Source organism: Oryctolagus cuniculus, chromosome 20 (genome assembly GCF_964237555.1).
Source record: "Oryctolagus cuniculus chromosome 20, mOryCun1.1, whole genome shotgun sequence".
Classification (NCBI taxonomy): Eukaryota; Metazoa; Chordata; class Mammalia; order Lagomorpha; family Leporidae; genus Oryctolagus; species Oryctolagus cuniculus.
In genome coordinates, this window is record NC_091451.1 from 10819595 (window position 1) to 10840548 (window position 20954).

Genomic DNA, 20954 nt, shown 5'->3' on the forward strand with positions numbered 1-20954 from the left:
AGCCAGTCTCAACAAATACAAAAAAATGAAAATCATACTGTGCGTCTTTTCTGACCACAATGGAATGAAGCTGAAAATTAACAACATAAGAATGTACTATGAGAATTAATGGTAAAACTAGTCTTCAAACAGTACTTTATACTTTGTGTGTCTGTGTGGGTGCAAACTGTTGAAATCTTTACTTAGTATACACTAAGTTGATCTCCTATATATAAAGATAATTAAAAATGAATCTTGCCGGCGCTGCGGCTCACTAGGCTAATCCTCCACCTTGCGGCGCCGGCACACCGGGTTCTAGTCCCGTTCGGGGCGCCGGATTCTGTCCCGGTTGCCCCTCTTCCAGGCCAGCTCTCTGCTGTGGCCAGGGAGCGCAGTGGAGGATGGCCCAAGTGCTTGGGCCCTGCACCCCATGGGAGACCAGGAGAAGCACCTGGCTCCTGCCATTGGATCAGCACGGTGTGCCGGCCGCGGCGCGCCGGCCACGCCGACCACGCCGGCCATTGGAGGGTGAACCAACGGCAAAGGAAGACCTTTCTCTCTGTCTCTCTCTCTCACTGTCCACTCTGCCTGTCAAAAAAATAAAAAATAAAAAAAAAATAAAAATGAATCTTAATGAAGAATGGGATGGGAGAGGGAATAGGAGATGGGATGGTTTGTGGGTGGGAGGGAGGTTATGGGGGGAAAAACACTATAATCCAAAAGTTGTACTTTTGAAATTTATGTTTATTAAATCAAAGTTTTCAAAAAATAAAAAAATAAAATGCAAAAAAAAAAAGAAAATTAACAACATAAGAAACTCTGGAAAATAAGAAAATCCATGGAGACTGAACAAACAACAGGCTCTTGAATGCACAGTGGGTCATAGAAGAAATAAAAGAGAAATTTTAAAAAATTCCTAGAAAGGAATAAAGATTACAGTACAACATATCAAATCTTAGGGGATACAGCAAAAAACTGTTAAGAGAGAAGTTTATAGTAATTGGTGCCTACATCAAAAATTGTAAAGTTATCAAGTTAATGATCTAACACTGAATCTTAAGATCCAGAAAAATAAGAACAAACCAAACCCAAACTTAGTAGGAGGAAATAAGTAATTAAAATTAGAGAAGAGGGGCTGGTGCTGTGGCATAGCAAGTAAAGCCTCCACCTGCAGCGCTGCCATCCCATATGGACGCCGGTTCGAGTCCTGGCTGCTCCTCTTCCAATCCAGCTCTCTGTTGTGGCCTGAGAAAGCAGTGGAGGATGGCCCAAGTGGAGGATGGCCCCTGCTCCTGCGTGGGAGACCCGGAAGAAGCTCCTGGCTCCTGGCTTCAGATTGGCACAGCTCTGGCCATTGTGGCTATTTGGAGATTGAGCCAGCAGATGGAAGACCGACTGACCTCTCTGCCTCTGCCTCTCTGTAACTCTGCCTTTCAAATAAATAAATAAATATTTTTAAAAAATTAGAGAGGAAATAAAATTGAAAGCAAAAAAGGAACAAATATATCAGTGAAATTAAGAGATTTTAAAATATGTATATAAACAAAGTTGATACACCATTGGCCCAACCAACAACAACAACAAAGAAGACCCAAATGAATAAAATCAGGGATGAAAAGGGAGATTTACAATGAATACCACAGAAATAAAAAGAATCATTAGGAATTACTACAGCTATATGCCAACAAAATGGAAAATCTAGAAGGAATGGATAGATTTCTGGGCACATACAATCTACCAACGTTGAGTCATGAAGACATAGAAAGCCTAAAAGACCAGTAACCAAGACAGAGATTGAATCAGTAATAAAGGCCCTCCCAAGAAGCAAAAGCTCAGGACTGGATGGCTTCACTGCTGAATTCTAGCAACTTTTAAAGAAAAACTAATTTCAATTCTTCTCAAACTACTCAAGACAATTGAAAGAGAAGGAATCCTCTTAAATTCCCATCACTTTAATTCCAAAACCAAAAAGAGATTCAAGAAGGAAAGAGAACTATAGACCAATACCCCTGATGAACATAAATACAAAATCCTCAACACACTACCTAAATTACACCTAAATTTATTGAGTACTGGTATTTGAGTACTGGTATTTAAATATGTGTGTGTGTGTGTGTGTGTGTGTGTGGCTACATTTTGACAAAAACTAACAATGGAAAAGACAAACAGGGTAGGAAACAACTCATTTTAAGACAGATCAATGACCCGAAGGAAATAGAGATAAACCAGAAGAAATGAGTGGAGGAAAAAAAAAATTAAAGCTTTTTATTGATATTTTTGAAAGTCAGAGTTACAGAAAGAGAGAAAGAGACAGAGATATCTTTTTTTTTTTTTTTTAAAGTCCTGGCTGCTCCACTTCTGATCCAGCTCCCTGCTAATGGCTTGGGAAAGCAATGGAAGATGACCCAATTGTTTAGACACCTGCCACCCACATGGGAGATCTGGGTGAAGCTCTTGGCTCCTGGCTTTGGCCTGGCCCAGCCCTGGCTGTTGCAGCCATCTGGGGAGTGAACCCGTGGATAGAAGATCTCCCCACACCTCTCTCTCTTTCTCTCTTTCTCTCTCCCTCTCCCCCTCCCCCCTCTCCCCCTTTCCCCCCTCCTCCTCTCCTCCCTCTGACTTTCAAAATAAATGAATAAATTTTAAAATAAAACAAAAATTAATGATGGACTGGACTCATTGAAACAGTGACAGGGATAATGTATTAAGTTGTTCATTAACAGTCAGGGCTATGCTGATCAAGTCACCGTTTCCCATAGTGTCCATTTCACTTCAGGAGGCTTCCTTTTTGGTGTTCAGTCAGTTGTCACCGATCAGGGAGAACATATGGTATTTGTCCCTTTGGGACTGGCTTATTTCACTCAGCATGATGTGTTCCAGATTCCTCCATTTTGTTGCAAATGACTGGATTTCGTTGTTTCTTACTGTGGTATAGTATTCTAAAGAGTACATATCCCATAATTTCTTTATCCAGTCTACCGTTGATGGGCATTTAGGTTGGTTCCAGGTCTTAGCTATTGTGAATTGAGCTGCAATAAACATTAGGGTGCAGACCGCTTTTTTGTTTGCCAATTTAAACTCCTTTGGGTAAATTCCAAGGAGTGGGATGGCTGGGTCGAACGGTAGGGTTATCTTCAGGTTTCTGAGGAATCTCCAGACTGACTTCCATAGTGGCTTGACCAGTTTGCATTCCCACCAACAGTGGGTTAGTGTCCCTTTTTCCCCACATCCTCGCCAGCATCTGTTGTTGGTAGATTTCTGCATGTGAGCCATTCTAACCGGGGTGAGGTGAAACCTCATTGTGGTTTTGATTTGCATTTCCCTGATTGCTAATGACCTTGAACATTTTTTCATGTGCCTGTTGGCCATTTGGATTTCCTCTTTTGAAAAATGTCTATTGAGGTCCTTGGCCCATCTCTTAAGTGGGTTGTTGGTTTTGTTTTTGTGGAGTTTCTTGATCTCACTTGATACATTATCCCTCTTAGTAGTTTTTTTGTCTGTTCTACTTAATATGACTGGTTTAATTCTGTAACTAATACACAGTTATTCTTAAGTGTTGAAAATTAACTGAAATGTGATCCCTGTTAAACATAAGAGTGGGAATAAGAGAGGGAAGAGATGTATAATTTGGGACATGCTCAAGCTGACTTGCCCCAAATGGTAGAGTTAGAAACATACCAGGGGATTCCAATTCAATCCCATCAAGGTGGCAGGTACCAATGCCATCTCACTACTCCAAGTGATCAATTTCAGTTCACAATTGATCATAATGAAAGGACTAAGAGTCAAAGGGAGCACATAAACAAGTCTAGTACCTGCTAACACTAACCGATAGAATAAATAAAGGGGAGAGTGATCCAACATGGGAAGTGAGATACTCAGCAGACTCATAGAATGGCAGATGTCCTAAATAGCACTCTGGCCTCAGAATCAGCCCTAAAGGCATTTGGATCTGGCTGAAAAGCCCATGAGAGTATTTCAGGCATGGAAAGCCAAGACACTCTGGCAAAAGATCTCTGTGAGTGAGATCCCAGTGGAAAGAACAGGTCTTCAAAGAAGGAGGTACCTTTCTCTGAAGGGAGGAGAGAGCCTCCACTTTGACTATGACCTTGTCTAAACAAGATAAGAGTCGGAGAACTCAGAGGGCTTCCATAGCCTTGGAGACTCATGACTGGAGCATAGGGAGATTGCTGATGCCATAGACAGGAGTGTCAATTGGTAAAGTCAACAACGGGAGTCACTGTGCACTTACTCCTCATGTAGGATCTCTGTCCTTAATGTGCTGTGCATTGAGATTTAATGCTATAACGAATACTCAAACAATATATTTCACTTTGTGTTTCTATGGGGGTTCAAACTGTTGAAATCTTTACTTAATGCATACTAAACTGACCTTCTGTAAAAAAAAAAAAGAAATTATCAATTCCCAACTTGCCTCTCACTGGGATTAAACATGACAATAGGTCTGATCTGATTTCATCATCATTTAAAAAAAATCATCTATTATTTTTCACTTTATGTTTCTGTGTGAGAGCAAACTGTTGAAATCCTTACTTAATGTATACTAAGCTGATCTTCTGTATATTAACATAATCGAAAATGAATCTTGATGTAAATGGAAGGGGAGAGGGAGTGGGAAAGGGGGGGGTTGTGGGTGGGAGGGACGGTGTGGGGGGGAAGCCATTGTAATCCATGAGTCGTACTTTGGAAATTTATATTCATTAAATAAAAGTTAAAAAAAAAAAGAAACAGTGACAGATGAGTCTGAAGACCAAATTGCTGATCTGAACTTAAAATCAACAGATTCTTCCAGAAGGATAAAATAAAAGACTTAGAGGTGGGCATTTGGGCTAGAGGTTAAGAGAGTGGCTTAGACATTGTATGTGGGAGTGCCTGGATTTAAGTCCCAGCTGTGCTCCCAATTACAGTTTTCAGCTAATATGCACCCAAGGAGGCAACAGTGATGGCTCAAGTGGTTGGGTCTTTGCCACCCATGTGGAGCAACTAGACTGAGTTTCTGAGTCTCAGCCCAGCCCTGGTTGTTGCAGGCATTTGGGGAGAGAACCAGCAGATAGGAGTTCTATCTGTCTGTCTGTCACTCTCTGCCTTGCAAATAAATAAATTTTTTAAATGAAAGGGTTAAAATATTTAAAAAAAATAACCAAAAAAGTAAAAGCTACATCAGGAGGTCCTTCATCTAATCAGAGTTTCAGAATCAGAGAACAATGAATGGGAAGACGTAATGGTAATCAAAATACCAATAATAACAACAGAAGAAAATTCCCTGGAGCTTTAGAAAGGCATGAATCTTCAAGGTCAAAACAGCTGTCAAGTATTGAGGTAGATGGAAGGAGATGTGCAGGTGGACGTGATCTGATGAAATATCAGAATTATTAGGATAAAGAGTTTTAAAACTTCCAGGATAGGGAGAATAAAGGATGAAGAATAAAGAATCAAGGGATTAGAATCGGTTGGATAATATGATGTTTCTCATTAGCAAGACTGTTTATGAGCTCTTCAGTGCAACAGTGATTTCAGGCTTATGTAATATAAATGATTTTAAACTTAGGCTTCTATACTCACCCAAACTATCATTTGTGTAATAGGTTAAAGTCAAAATATTTTTTTTGGACAGAGTGGACAATGAGAGAGAGAAACAGAGAAAGGTCTTCCTTTGCCATTGGTTCACCCTCCAATGGCCGCCACAGCCAGTGCGCTGCGGCCGGCACACCACACTGATCCGAAGCCAGGAGCCAGGTGCTTCTCCTGGTCTCCCATGCGGGTGCAGGGCCCAAGAACCTGGGCCATCCTCCACTGCACTCCCTGGCCACAGCAGAGAGCTGGCCTGGAAGAGGGGCAACCGGGACAGAATCTGGCACCCCGACCAGGACTAGAACCCGGGATGCTGGCACTGCGGGCGGAGGATTAGCCTATTGAGCCACGGCGTCGGCCAAAAGTCAAGATATTTTAAGACTTGCAGACTCAAAGTTTGCCACTCAAGTACCTCATCTGAAAAACATTTTTCAAGAAAGTAATATTTTTTTAAAGATTTATTTATTTATCTGAAAGTCAGAGTTACACAGAGAGAGAGAGAGAGAGAGAGAGAGAGAGAGAGAGACAGGTCTTCCATCTGCTGGTTCACTCCCCATCTGGCCACAATGGCTGGTGCTGCACCAATCTGAAACCAGGAGCCAGGAGCTTCCTGTGGGTCTCCTGGTAGCTTTGAGATCCGCAAGGAGAGAAGGCCTATACTTCTGGGAATGGAGAGTCCCTACCTGCACTTCCAGGAAAGAAAAGTCCTTGTTAAGGTCCCCACGGGTGCCTAAAGGTCAACAAGTGAGGATTGGACCCGCCTCAACCTTTAACCCCCACGGCCTGTATCTACAAAAGGAGCCCTCCCAGCCTCTGACGCGTGACTTCCCCGGCCCCCGCTCTGTTGGGACCGGGGAACCTTGCCCGGGAGCGGAATCCCAATAAAAGCTTGTGAATTAACTGATTCATCTGCCTGGGAAGATTTGTTACGCGCCAGACACCTTGCATCTCCCACGCAGGCGCAGGGGCCCAAGGACCTGGGCCATCCTCCACTGCTTTTCCAGGCCACAGCAGAGAGCTGCATTGGAAGAGGAGCCGGTGCCCATATGGATGTAATCTTGATAAAAATGAATTTATGAAATGATGGAGAATGAAATGTAAGAAAGAGTGGTAGCTGAATATGACCTCTAAAAAGCAGAGGAAGTTGAAAAGAAATTAGTTGAGAACTTATTGGATTTTCTCTGGTGAGGGGTTTGGTGATTGATAGAGATTATACTTCTTTCTTTTCCCTTTCTAAACATGCTGCTTGTTTATGTAGTAAATGGTATTTAAATAGTTATAATACTTTAATTCCATAAATACCAAAAGCTTTAGAATCATCTGGATAAAGTAGAGAAATCCTAATTGTAATTCTTGGAAAGAATATAAGTTTTATAGATCTTGCCACTAAAAATAACACAAAAAGTCAACAACTAGAAAGCACATGAGTGACAGCAAAAGTGCTTTAAATTTTTAAATTTTATATGACAGATACTACTAAAGATTAATGAATCTAGAGATAGTTGCAAAATAGGTCATTTAAATAAATCATAGTAATCACTATAAATAAAAAACAAAAACTAAGTAGAAAGTGGGATGCAGTTAGGAAAATTTTAACTTAAAAAAACTTACTCTAAAATTCACAAAGTATTTCTCAGTTGTATGGTTACACCATTGCAAACTGAATGCACCCTGTATATTTTGGTCATCCCCAAGTTTAAATGCAGAAGCTTTCTGAGCCTTTGAAAGTCAGTTGCTGAAATTACCTTTAAGAAATTCAAAGCACAGTCCTGGATGGTAAGAGTCACACAAACATTAAGTACTCTTCACGGGAAGGGAGTTGGCTTTGACAAAAATAGAAAATCAGAGACAAGCAAATCAGATGGGTCATCGGTTTCCATTCATGGTGGACAAAAGCCAAAAACACTTTTTTGGCTAATAAGGGCAACTACCTGAAACCAAGGAGATTAAGGGGAAAAGAGTAATTCTAAAGAAAGAGAAAGGAGCCCTTCAAGGGACCTGGTATTGAGTGAGAGTATCTAACATTTCAGGAAATAGAAATGAATGAACAGGTTCCTAACTTGGCTCACCTGGATGGGGTAACAAAGAAAGTTTTCAACAGTTGTGGTAAAAAGCCATCATTTGTGACATTCAATCTTACAGTGAGTGGATCTTAGGAAAGGGTATGGTAAAGTGTTTGGGGACTGGCCAGGGACATATTCTAACTCAGCTTCTTTCGACTTTCTCAAAGTTAAAAAAAAAAAAAAGGAAATTCTTAAACAATTGACAGTTAAAGATTTATTTTGAATCATTTCCAATTGGCAAAATATAGTTTCCCATGTCAATCATGTTGCAAATGTGCTAGTCTTTTTAGTTCTCCTATCCTAGGATAATTTGAAAATGTCTACATAAAATGTCATGATGTCAACTCATGAAAATTAATATCACCTTACATATTGAAACTGGTTAATGTTTTTATTCAGTTAAAAAATCAAGAGGTGGATGGCAGTTAGTGAATTTTCATAGAAGCATGACATGAAATTGAGTTTGGAATAAACCTCAGTGTAAAACCAAAAGAAAGCCTTAGACAGGGAGAATGGTTTGGCAGATTCACACATCAACACAGAGTGAATGTCACTAAAAATATTTTGTCAGTTACCTTTTTCATGTCAACCAAGAACTAAAATGTCACTTTCATAATTATGAATTAAACTGCTACTCCTTTTTCTTGCCTGTACTCTTAAATGCTAAATAACCTCGCAAGTAAGGTTTCTGTCAGGCACGTTAGTTCAGTGTGGGCTCGTAATCAGATTTGCTGGAGTGGACCACAATGAGACTAAATACAGTCTCTGTGACCAGTCATTTTAATCACAGGATTGCCAAGGAACTGAAATTTTCCACTCGTGTCCCCAAAGTGGGTTTCAGGACTGTTGCATCGTGGACTCTGTGAGCACATTTGAGCTTGTTCCATAGTCACAGATCGTTGTGTTTCTCTCTTATGAAGCATAAAACAGTACTCATCAGAAAATTTTGAGTTACTTTTACACCTGTACAGTTTCGTGCTCTGTTGGTGGAGCCGAAACACTTCCATTTGCTTCAGTTGGTTCAACACATTAATGAAGTTGCGTTCACCAGGAGCTGGGGATGCACACACTATTCTGAACCAGTCCCTGCCCTCTAGAAGTTCAGAGACAGATGTAAACAACCAAGGGTAGTAGCCTGCACCGTGCCTGGCGTACTGTTTGGTTCTTAATAAATTTGGGTTGAATAAATGAAATATCCTGAGAGTTTGCATTAAAGAAAGTGAAGCCACAAGGCAGGGAGACAAGAGGACTTAGACCATAAGCTCAGCCTTGAAATATGTGTGGCTTGCTGAAAGATGGAACAGGGGGAGGGCTCCGGTTGAAGGAATATGTGCAAAGTTCAAAAGGATGAAATAGAATGTGGGTTCTCCTCCCCCCCCCCTTCTTCCTCTCCATCTCCCGATTTCTCTCTATCCATCTCTGTTTCTCTTACACTTTCCTTCTCCCTCTCTTCCTTCTTTGCCCCTTCCCTCCGGTCTGTTGCGTTTTCCCCAATAAACTCTTTCCCTTACTCCGTGTGTGGTGTGTTTTGTGGTCCTTACATCAGTGCCATGACTGGAATCCAGGCTCCCCCAGTGACTTCGCTCTCCCTTCGGGGATCTCTGAGCTGCCCTGGGGTCCTGGATTTCTGCCAGTCACAAAACACACCCCCGGAACTCCTTCCATACCACTGAACACTCCGTGATCTTGGTGAGTGTGTGTAGAATTCTAAATTGTATTCAGTCAATATGTAGATAATAAAATACATTGCTGTTTCATGGACACATAGGATGAAAGGAAAGAGGCAGAAGGAAAAGGAGAAATGGAAAAGACAGTGACAGATGCACTTGTGCTGTTAATACAGAAATGTGCAAGGACACCTCAGGAAGTTTCCAGAAATGGAATTAAAAGATAGGGTGTTTTGTGCAAAATGTTTTGAAGTTTCATGGTTTTTTCTATAACACGCATTTTCCATGAACTTTTTGAAGATCCTTCATAGAAAGAACGAAGTAACTGTCATCTGCAACACAGCCACCTCCGGGCAACCACACAGAGATTTCAGCATATTGTCCAGTATTTCCTATAATAATTTTTATGTACTTATTATCATGCCAGGTCTATAAATTCTTTTATATTCTTTAAAGGTTTATTTATTTATTTGAAAGGCAGAGTTACAAAAGGAGAGAGAGACAGACAGACAGACAGACAGAGATAGAGACAGAAAGCAGGCTTCCATTCACTGTTCACTTCCCAAATGGCCATAACTGCTGGCACTGGGCCAGGCAGGAGCCAGGAGCCAGGAGCTTCTTCCAGATCTACAACATGAGTGCAGGGGCCTAAACACTTGGACCATCTTCTTCTGCTTTCCCAAGTCATTAGCAGGGAGCAGGATCATAAGTGGAGCAGCCAGGACTTGAACCGGCGCCCATCTGGGATGCCCATATTGCAGGCAGTGGCTTCACCTGCTATGCCAAGATACCGAACTCCTTAGACTTTTTTTTTTTAACATTTCATCATAGGTAAACATTTTCCCAAATTATTAAGTATTTCTGATAAACTTTGTTTTTAATGACAGCATAAAGATGCCCCTAAGCTTTCCATTATTACACATTCTCTACTCTTCAATATTTAAGTTTCCATTTTTTCTATCTTTAATGTTACTACATGGAGTATCTTTGTTTATAAGGCTTTGCATCTATTTCAAATTATTTTATTGGACTAGATTCCTTAAAATGAAATTACCATGCTAAAAAACATGAACGTTTTAAGGCTCCTCGTGCCAAATCGATTTTTAGAAAGATGACGCCAGTTTCCACTCCCCTCAGCTTTAAATGGCGATATGTAAGACACACATCACAACGTGCATATTTGGGAATTGGCACTAATCTTGTATTTAGTTGATCGGTGAATACGCCGACCCTTGCAGATTAGTGTAAAGGCGGCCGTACTGTGAATAGCCCCTGTCTCTTTTCTTAATCTCTCTTAATTTTTCTTTTTCTTAATTTTCTTTCACGCAGAAGAACCTTAAAATGGAGTTCAAAGCACAGTACACATCCACATATTTTGCATTTCCCTTGGAAGTGCTTCTCTAAAAAGAAGTAAGGAATGCCTCCTTAAGTGGTGTGGAGGGAAGGGGGGTATTTTGCTTTTAGCACAATTAAGCAGTATTTAGTGACCGTTGTCTGCTTTGAGGAATTTTTATGACCTTTTTTAGACAAACAAACAAATGGAAAGTGGCCCCTTTATCCAGGAGCAGTAGCCAGGAGCTCTCTTGCTAACTTGATTGTCGGGAAGCAGTGTCGTTCAGCTGCCATGGTGACAGGCACCGTGGAAGCAGACACACTTTGTCAGGCTGATTGTAATTGCTTTGGGGTCTGAGGGCAGCACTTGCAGCAAAAATTCCATTGTTACTACATTGTAGAGGTTGTTAACCACCTACCAAACCTTGATTAAGATTCTGTCGACCTAGATTAAAAAGCAGGAATTCTATTAAGTAAAAATAAAAACAAACCCCAACCTTTTAGACATAAAGTAAAAAATTGCAGCATTCACAGTCCTTTTAGGCGAGTCTCAGTGGAAGCTCTAGAAAATTCCATGATATTCTGGAGAACTGTGAATTTTTTTTAATGTCTACAGCAATAGGTAATAGGCAGGGTGTGAATAATTTAAATCCATAAGTTATCCCTAGCGTTCAGCTAAGCAGTTCAGCATCTCTTCCTCCGTCAGATCAGGGTTTTTTGTTTTTTTTAATTTTTTTTTGACAGGCAGAGTGGACAGTGAGAGAGAGAGAAAGAAAGGTCTTCCTTTGCCGTTGGTTCACCCTCCAATGGCCACTGCGGCCGGCGTGCTGAGGCTGGCGCACCACGCTGATCCGATGGCAGGAGCCAGGTGCTTCTCCTGGTCTCCCATGGGGTGCAGGGCCCAAGGACTTGGGCCATCCTCCACTGCACTCCCTGGCCACAGCAGAGAGCTGGCCTGGAAGAGGGGCAACCGGGACAGAATCCGGCGCCCCGACCGGGACTAGAACCCGGTGTGCCGGCGCCGCTAGGCGGAGGATTAGCCTAGTGAGCTGCGGCGCCGGCCTAGGGTTTTAATTTTTACAGTGACAATGTGGAATTATTAGCAGGGATTGCTAATATTAACACCTGTTTGGGACCCTACACTTTCACTGCTCACCCCTCCTTAACACGCCTAAAATATACCAGGGCCTTCAAAGAGTTTGTGGAAAATGTATATTATGAAAAAGCTATGCATGGATTTCAAACATTTTGGGGCCAAAATAATCTTATGTTTTATTTCCATTTTTCCACTGATTTTTTGAAGGGCCCTCATGCATTTGATTATGCTATCAACATGCTCTTCCCACTGCGGTGGGATTAAGGCACAGAGATACAGGAAAGATCTGGTGGTCTCAGCTGGAGAGGGACGGAGCCCAGATTGATAAAGTCGGAGCGCCAACCTCCAGCCTTTGTTTTACAAACAGTGATTCAGTGGCAAAGACAAACAAGTCAGTGAGTATGTGGCCGTATTTCGTGGGTAACGCAATTCAGCAGAGAGAGCGGCACTGCTCTGTTGTTTTTGAGTGCCTCCACCACGCCTAACACAGCAAAGGGAAATCCAGAATCCTTTGCCCAGCTCCTACCCAAACCACCTAGCAACTCATTAAAATGTACTCACTCCCAAGAGTCAAGTTAAGGACTGTAGAGGGAGCCTGCCAGGATCTCACCTGTTTGCAGTCTTCCCAGAACTGTTCTCCGTCACAATCCAGTCTCTTACTTTGAAAACTCCAGGTGCCAACAGGATTCAGGTGCTTTTTGTTTTTTGAATTCACTGCTGAAGTCAAGAACCAAATAGATCCAGATAACTAATACTTTACAACTATGTCTATGGTTCTTAAACTTCTATGTGCATAAGAATTTCCTGGCGAGCCGTTATAATGCAGATTCCCATTCTGGCTCATTAAGTGGGGGTGAGCACAAAGATGCTGCATTTGACAAATATTTATTTATTTGAGAGAGCAGGAGACTCCATCGATGCCACAGTAGTAGCGACTGGACCAGGCTGAGGCTGGGAGCCAAGAACTCAACCCAGGTCTCCCACAAGGAGAGAGAAGAACTCAGTTACTTGAGCTGACGCCTCTGCCTTCTGCAGTCTGCTTTAGCAGGGAGCTGGAGACAGGAACTTCATCTGGGTCTCCCATATGGGTGGCAGTGGCCCAAGCATCTGGGCCATCTGCTGCTTCAGCAGGCTCATTAGCAGGGAGCTCATTGGAGCTCATGTGGGATGCGGGTGTCACAGGAGGCGGCTTAACCCGTTAACACAACACGGGCCCTCTGAGGCTGCCTGTTTAACAAGCACCTTTGGTGCTTCTGTAGCCAGTGCACTTTGAAAAATCCAAGGAGGGGCTGGCACTATGGCTCACTTGGTTTATCCTCCACCTGTGGCGCTGGCATCCCACATGGGCGCCGGATTCTCATCCTGGTTGCTCCTCTTCCAGGCCAGCTCTCTGCTGTGGCCCGGGAGTGCAGTGGAGGATGGCCCAAGTGCTTGGGCCCTGCACCCCATGGGGGACCAGGAGGAAGCACCTGGCTTCTGGCTTTGGATCGGTGCAGCGCTGGCCGTAGCAGCCATCTAGGGAGTGAACCAACGGAAGGAAGACCTTTCTCTCTGTCTCTCTCACTGTCTTTAACTCTACCTGTGAAATAAAAGAGAGAAAGAGAGAAGGAAAGAGAGAAAGAAAGGAGAGAGAAAAACCCAAGGAGGAGCATGTCAGTCTGTCAGAGTCTCTTCCACACCTCTGCTGCTACGCTCTGTGGGGACAGAGTGGGTGGGGAAGAGGCGGCAGAGAGCAGAGGAGCCTGGGGGTCCCCCAAGGAGCCTTCAGCGCCTGATCCCCTGTTGTGTGCTGTGGCCCAGACCTGACCCATCTGTGTGGGGACTGCAGCAAACCTTTAGATTCACAAAGGATGAGGCGCCGGCAGCCAAGCAGGAGGTTGTGATCTGTTCCTTGAGTAAATCATTATCCATAATTATCTAAGTGTTTAAATCAATTTCTTTTTTTACTCTCAGTGGAAACCACAATATACATTAAACAAAGACTGCTCCCCAACCTCTAGGAGAAAGGACCATTTTGTGACTCGTTGATGGCTTCCTGCTTGCTGTTCAGAAGGCCAGGCCACAGGAGCTAAAATAATTTAGCTGGGCCACTTTGGCGTGAGTGTTCAATCCTTAAAAGCATGCTGGAGAAAGCCCCCACTGCCCATTCTTCATGCGCCCCTGCCACGCCTGCATGAGCTTTGGCAGCTGGCCAGTTCTCCCGGAGCCCAGAGGGGACTTGCCCCTTGGCTTTGCTTTCCAGGCAATTCCAGCAAAGCTGTCTCGGGCCACAGCATGGTAGTCTGGTTATAAATATCTCTGACTGATTTATCTTTCTTAAAATGCTTAAAATAGCATTGAGATGCCAGGATACTTGGAGTAGGAAGAATGTTATTTTTGTAGGAAATACTATTTTGGGGGAATATTTCTAACATTAAAAGGCAGAAATGGGCCGTGTGGGTTGCTAGGAAATTTCCTTGCAAAGCTAAAATCCGTGCTTTTGTGTTTCATAAGCTGGGTAGTTAGCCACTTCGCCACTTCCTCCTAAATGAGATCATGATTCCCGGGTTACAGCTACACTTGAGCTGGGATATATGAGCCTGACCAAGTAATTTGAATTGACTACAGAGGAAGTCAGTATAGGGGGGTACCTTGAAAAGTTCATGGAAAATAGAATTTAAAAATAAATGTTTTTTTGGTGCAAAAAAATCTGAAATCCATGCAGTTGTTTTCATAACACACACTTTCATGAACTTTTTTTTAAGGAAAAGATGTATTTACTTATTTGAAATTCAGAATTACAGAGAGACGGAGAGGCAGATCACTCTCCAAATGGGCGCAACAGCCAGGGCTAGGCCAGGCCAAAGCCAGGAGCCAGGAGCTTCAACCGGGTCTCTCTTGTGGGTGCAGGGACCCAAGCACTTGAGCCATCCTTTGCTGCTCTCCCAGGCACACTAGCAGGGAACTGGATCGGAAGTGGTGCAGCCGGGACTCAAACCGGAGCCCATATGGGATGCCAGTGCTGCATACAGGGCCTTAACCTGCTATGCACAGCATCAGCTCCTCTATGAACTTTTTGAAAACCACTAGTATCATAGATTTCAAAATATTTTGTACCAAAATAAATTTCTCTTTAATGGTTTTTTATGAGCATTTTGAATATTTGTGGGTTTTTTTTGAAAGGCAGAGAGACAGAGAGGCAGAGAGACAGAGATCTGGTTCACTGGTTCACTACCCATTATCCTGAAAGAGTACTTTTACTGATCCCTGAAACTTGCAGACTCTGTAGCATAGATACCATCCTTTACATTAGAAACAAAATTTTACAGGTTAGATGATTGATGGCTAAGGGTAGAGAGGAAGGAAGCATGTTGATTCAATCTTAATGCTTCTGTTTGGTTTCTTTTAAGCTGTTGTGATTGGGTGCTGAAGAAATTAGGGTGGCTTTGTCCCAGAGCATTTTCCCTCTCAGGGCTCAATGGACTCCTCTTGTGCTTTGTCCACTGAGCTTCTTTCCCAACACAAAAGCCTTCTTCTGAAATTCCAAACCCTAAGTAGCCGGACTCCGCGTTTGTGGATTCAGATCGCTTCTTGATGAGAAAAAAAAAGCAGTTTTCTGAGCTTCCAAACGAATACGTTTAAACATTTTCATAGCAGATACGTTGGGAGTGTTCTTATAATATTGCAAATGTTTGCAGAATTTTATTGCTGTGCTGTAAATGTTTAATGAGATCATTATTTTAAATCTGATTTCTGCTCCGTGTTCATTAGTGCACTTTCAGCAAGAGAAACTTTTTTGGTAGCCTTATTCTAATGAGGCACTTTTGCAAAATCAGTATTTCCTTTCAGTAATGATTTATTGAGAATGCTTCTTTTAGTTTGATATATAAGGTAATTATTTTTTGCAATAAGAGTCTATTCATGTAGTTACTCTATTTGCCATTGCAATCTGTCAAATTGACCTTCAAAGAAAAGTCCTAACTCATTCATGATGAGAGAAATGAGCAGACACTTGGGGCCAGCACTGTGGCACAGTGGGTTAACGCCCTGGCCTGAAGCGCTGGCATCCCATATCAGCGCTGGTTCTAGTCCTGGCTGCTCCTCTTCCGACTCAGCTCTCTGCTATGGCCTGGGAAAGCAGTGGAAGATGGCCCAAGTCCTTGGGCCTGTGCACCCCATGGGAGACCTGGAAGAAGCTCCTTGGCACAGCTCCAGCCATTGCGGCCATCTGGGGAATGAACCAGCGGGTGGAAGACCTCTCTCCGTCTCTACCTCTCTCTGTAACTCTGTCTTTCAAATAAATAAAATAAATCTTTAAAAAAAAAAAAAAGAAATGAGCAGACATGATGACAGAGGTGTTGTTGCTCCTCATTGGACCGAGGGGTGGGGACCAGGAAGAAGGTACAACATGCTACTGAACCTTGGTCCATGGGTTTATCAGAAGGAATGCTTTAGGCTGCAAGTAATAGAAAATTCAGCCAACATCAGTGCAAACCTTAAGGTCATTCACTGTTTGCTTAATAAGAAGTTTAGAGGTGGTATACTCCAGAGACACAGATGATTCAACACATCCACAGTGGTAGGGCATTAGACTCACATCATCATCAGGCTCTTCTCCTTGTGATCACAAAATGTCTGAGACAGTTCCAAGCATCGTGTCTTGATACAAAACTAGGGGCAGCTGTGATAACAAAAGAGTTCTTCGTGCTCTTTGTCAGGAAGAAGATCCCAGATGCTGTCCAGCATATCTTCCTTTATATCTCAGAGGCTAAAGCCTGACTTCACTGCCAGCCCTGCCTACACAGCATTTTAGAAAAGCAACTGTATATGCTTTCTCAGGAGCCAGAGGGAGGAATACATGGAGAAGAGGGCTTGAAATGACAGTGCAGTCTGCTCCAGTGTGCCAGCCACATTTTAGGGTATGTACTACATGCATTTGGCCTCCTCAAAAAAAGTCCTTTCTTTTGTTTTCCGTTCTTTTTCTAAATAAAGATATTCATTCATAAAGACATACAAACAACAACAAAATTGTACACCATGACCAAGCTAGGACGTGTGGCATTATGTTGAAGAAGAGAGATGGGAGCAAGTTGTCCTTGCTTTTCTGTTGACCTTGGGTGCAAACGTTCAGGAAAGTGCTGTCTTTAGTATTAAATATGATGTCAGCTATAGGAGTTCTTACACATGCGTCATGCTGAGAGAGACCCTTTCTTCTAGTGTTCTGAAATACTTTATCATGAACATGTTGGCTTTGTCAGATATGTTTTCTTTATCAACTGGTATTATCACATGATTTTTCTCCTTTAGTTTATTGACATCGTAGGTTACATTGATGGATTTTCAAATGTTGAACCAGCCTTGCTTACCTGAAACAACTAGAAACTCTGGTTTATGAAACTGTATGTCATGACCAGTGCTGTGGCGCAGCAGGTAAAGCTGTCGCCTGCAGTGCTGGCATCCCATATGGGCGCTGGTTCGAGTCCTGGCTGCTCCACTTCCTATCCAGCTCTCTGCTATGGCCTGGGAAAGCAGTAGAAGATGGTTCAAGTTCTTGGGCCCCTGCACCCTCACGGGAGACCCGGAGGAAGCTCCTGGCTCCTGGCTTCAGATCGGCACAGCTCCAGCCGTTGCGGCCAACTGGGGAGTGAACCAGTGGATGGAAGAACTCTTTCTCTCTCTCTCTCTCTCTCTCTCTCTCCCTCCCTCCCTCTCCCTCTCTCTCTCTCCCTCTCCCTCTCCTCTCTTTGTGTAACTCTGTTTGAAATAGATAAATAAATCTTAAAAAGAAAGAAAGAAAGAAAGAAAGAAAGTGCATGTGAACAGGATGAAAAAGCAAGCTATAGGATAGAGAGAAAACATTTGTAAACTGTATATCTGGCAAAGAATTAAAGTCTAAAAGGTATAACGAACTCTCAAAACTGAAAACCAAGAACAGTTCAATTAGAAGATGCACAAAAGACATGAACAGTCATTTCACCAAAAAGGATATACAGATATTAAATTAACATCATTAGTCATCAGAGAAGTGCAAATTACAACCACAACAAGAGATCAGGACACTAACAGAGTGGCTGACCTGATTACTGGGAGCATCCCATGCTGGTAGGAAGGTGGAGGTGCTGGATGCCTCAGACCTGCTGGTGGGATGTAAGATTGTACAGGCACTCTGCAAAATGGCGGTGGTTTCCATAAAACTAAACATAAACTAATCATATGACCCAGCAACTGAACCCTTTGACATTTATTCTGGAGATTTATAAACCTATGCTTTCACAGACGTTTGTACCCAAATGTGCATAACAGCTTTATTTGTAATAGTCAAAAACTATTCTTCAAGAAGCGAATGAGGAAACCACGAATACAACTCAGGAAAAAAAAATCAGTAAATAAAAGGAACAACTATGGATGCATGTGACAAATTGAAAGAATTTGCAGGATTTTTTTGTTACTGTTAATTGAAGAAACCAACCCCAACAATTGCAAACTACAAGATTTCATTAACATAACTTTTTTTTAAAGATTTTATTTATTTATTTGAGAGGTAGAGTTACAGGCAGAGGGAGAGACAGAGAGAGAGAGAGAGAGAATCTTCCATCCGCTGGTCACTCCCCAAATGGCTGCAACCACCGGAGCTGTGCCGATGTGAAGCCAGGAGCCAGGAGCTTCTTCTTGCAACTTTATATAAATCTTCAGTTAACTCAAGAAAGATTTCAATTAGTAAGTGACATGAATGGAAAAATGCAGCAAGTCCTTCATGGTCATTATTAATGAAAGTATAAATATGTTGTGTTGTTTTTTGTTTGTGTCTTCTATTTTATGTTTCTCTTCCTTTTGATGGAGTAGTAATTATTTCAATTTGTAGAATTTCGATTGCAATAATATGGTGCTTCGCTGAAAAATCTAACAGTACTGAAGTGCTAACCAGGAAAAAGCACTACTCCCTACCCAGCACCTCTCCACTCCCCCAGCACCACGCCTACTGACAACCTCCACTCTTTAGGCTCTTCTCATTGCTAGCTTTTATTCCTAAAATGTATGCATAAATACTGTTCCTTTTTTATTAAAGTGCTTATAAGCGTGTACTATAACCTTAGAGTGAGCTCTACACAAGCAGTGAAGGAGCCTGTGTCCTGCCTTGGAGTGCTTGGGTTGTATTCTGGCTCTTTCTCCTGACTCCAGCTCCCTCTTAAGGCAAACTCTGGGAGTTGGCAGTGACAGCCAAAATGGGAGACCCAGTTCGAGTACCCTGCCCCTGGTTTCAGCCTGGCCCAGTCCTAGCTGTTGTAGGCATCTGAGGAGTGAACCAGTAGTTGGGAACTCTTCCCCTCCCTGTCTCTGCCTCTCAAATCAATAGAACCCATTTTTTTTTATTTGCAAGAGCATAATGATACATTCCACAAGGGTGTTTTTAAGTCTCTCCTTTTGATTGCATTATACAGACAAGATTAATTAGAATAGAATTGCTGCTTTTGTAACACTATGGCCTTGGAAATCTTTCAGTCAAGCATGGTGTCTCCTTTGCACCTGAGAGATTTAAATGTATAGGAGCAACTGGGTGATGGTGCAGAGAGGTTAGTGCCATGCGGAAAAGAATTTATTACTTGCATTTCCCAACAGAAGGCATCAGGGTTTGGTCAGGAGGCAGAAGCAGCAGGAAGAAAGTCTTGGCCACAACCTTTAGCGGGGATTCTGCTGGGCAGGCAAGACAGGAAGGGGAAGAAGCGAGGGACTGACTGGTTTGAGTAATCCCCAGCTACGCACTACAGATTAGGATTGGTTAGTTTGAATCATAACCCAGAGGCCGGTAACCTCTGGTTGCCTGGCACCTGGGCCTGGGTGATTCAGAGCCAGGGGAGTATTGGCTCGGCCCCCATGAGAGTTATCCAGCAGTGGGGGTGGGTTTGCACGTGACACTCGTGCTCCCCAGTACTCGCAAGAGATTCCCCATCTGAGCAATCCACTGCCGTTGGAGGCATAGCCTCTCCTTGCACTGTATGTAAGGTCCCCCAGGATATCAAAAACAGGCTAAGATGTGAAAAATGAAAGTCAAGTAATGCACACATGCATGGATTTTAATCGTTTATGTTACTGATTTCTCAAAGCTCTATCAGTTTAAAGTTAGGTAAGCCTCCCTAGATGCATTTTAATTTTATCGTCTGGTGGTTGTTTTTTGACTTTGCATACGTTATATGTGGCTCATCCCCCTTTTGGTGGAGTAGGCGCCCTTTTTGCTATAAGTGTGTCTGATGTGTACTTTAGAATAATAAAAGTAAGGATCATACTAATTCCTGTGTGTCCGCACTGACTGATGCATGGGGAGGCAAAAACCAGAAGCTCTATAACTACCGCCGCGCGAGAGGTCGGGCATGTGTGGCACGCAGAGGCCGATGAACCGAATCCCCAGCGAGTAAAACACCCGCGGCCTCAATGTCACCCGTAAACGGCGGGAACTAACCCCAGGTGTGTGTTTGGGGAAGTGCAGCAGAGAAAGTTCTGAGAAACACTGCGGGGAGAGAGAGGGAGAGAGAAAGAGAGAGAGAGAGAATTCACTTACCATAAACCACAGCTCTTTACAAGTGTACGAATCAGTAGTTTTTAGTGTACTCTTAAAGTTGTGCAACCATCTAATTCTAAAGCATCTTCAAAATTAATTTCAAGACATTTCCATCAACCTCAGAAGAAACTGTGTACCGGTAGCATTCCTCTCCTTGTCTCCACCCCCAGCCCCAGTCTGTTTTCTCTCTCTATAAACTTGCCTCATCTGAACATCTAACATAAATGGAATCATGCAATATGCAACCCTTATATCCGCTTCCTTCTCTTCGCATGATGTTGTCAAGCTTCAGGCACTTGTAGCACAAATCAGTACTTCATATTTTCATGGCTGAAAAATAGTCCAAAACGTGGAAACACTAAGTTTTATTTGTCCATTCATTGATGGATAAATATTTCAGTCCACTCCACTTTTTGACTGCTATTATTAATGCTACTGTGAATATTTATGTACAAGTTTCGTGTGGGCATATGTTTCCAATTCTCTTAGGTATAAACCTAGCCATGAAAATACTGAATCATGCTGCAGCTCTATTTTTAACTTCTTGAGGAACTACCAAACTGTTTGAAAAAGTGACTGCACCAGTTTACATTCCTCCCAGCAAAGTACGAGGATTCCAAAATATGTCTCCACTTCCTTGCCAATACTTTTTACTTTCCATCATTTTGATTATATATATTCCAGTGCTATAA

General features: G+C 42.6%; 1 protein-coding gene across 1 annotated transcript in view; it reads left to right on the plus strand.

Moving 5' to 3' along the window:
* The window catches only part of RTN1 (reticulon 1), a 264833-nt gene that overhangs the window by 190292 nt on the left and 53587 nt on the right, over positions 1–20954 (plus strand). The window lies entirely within an intron of this gene.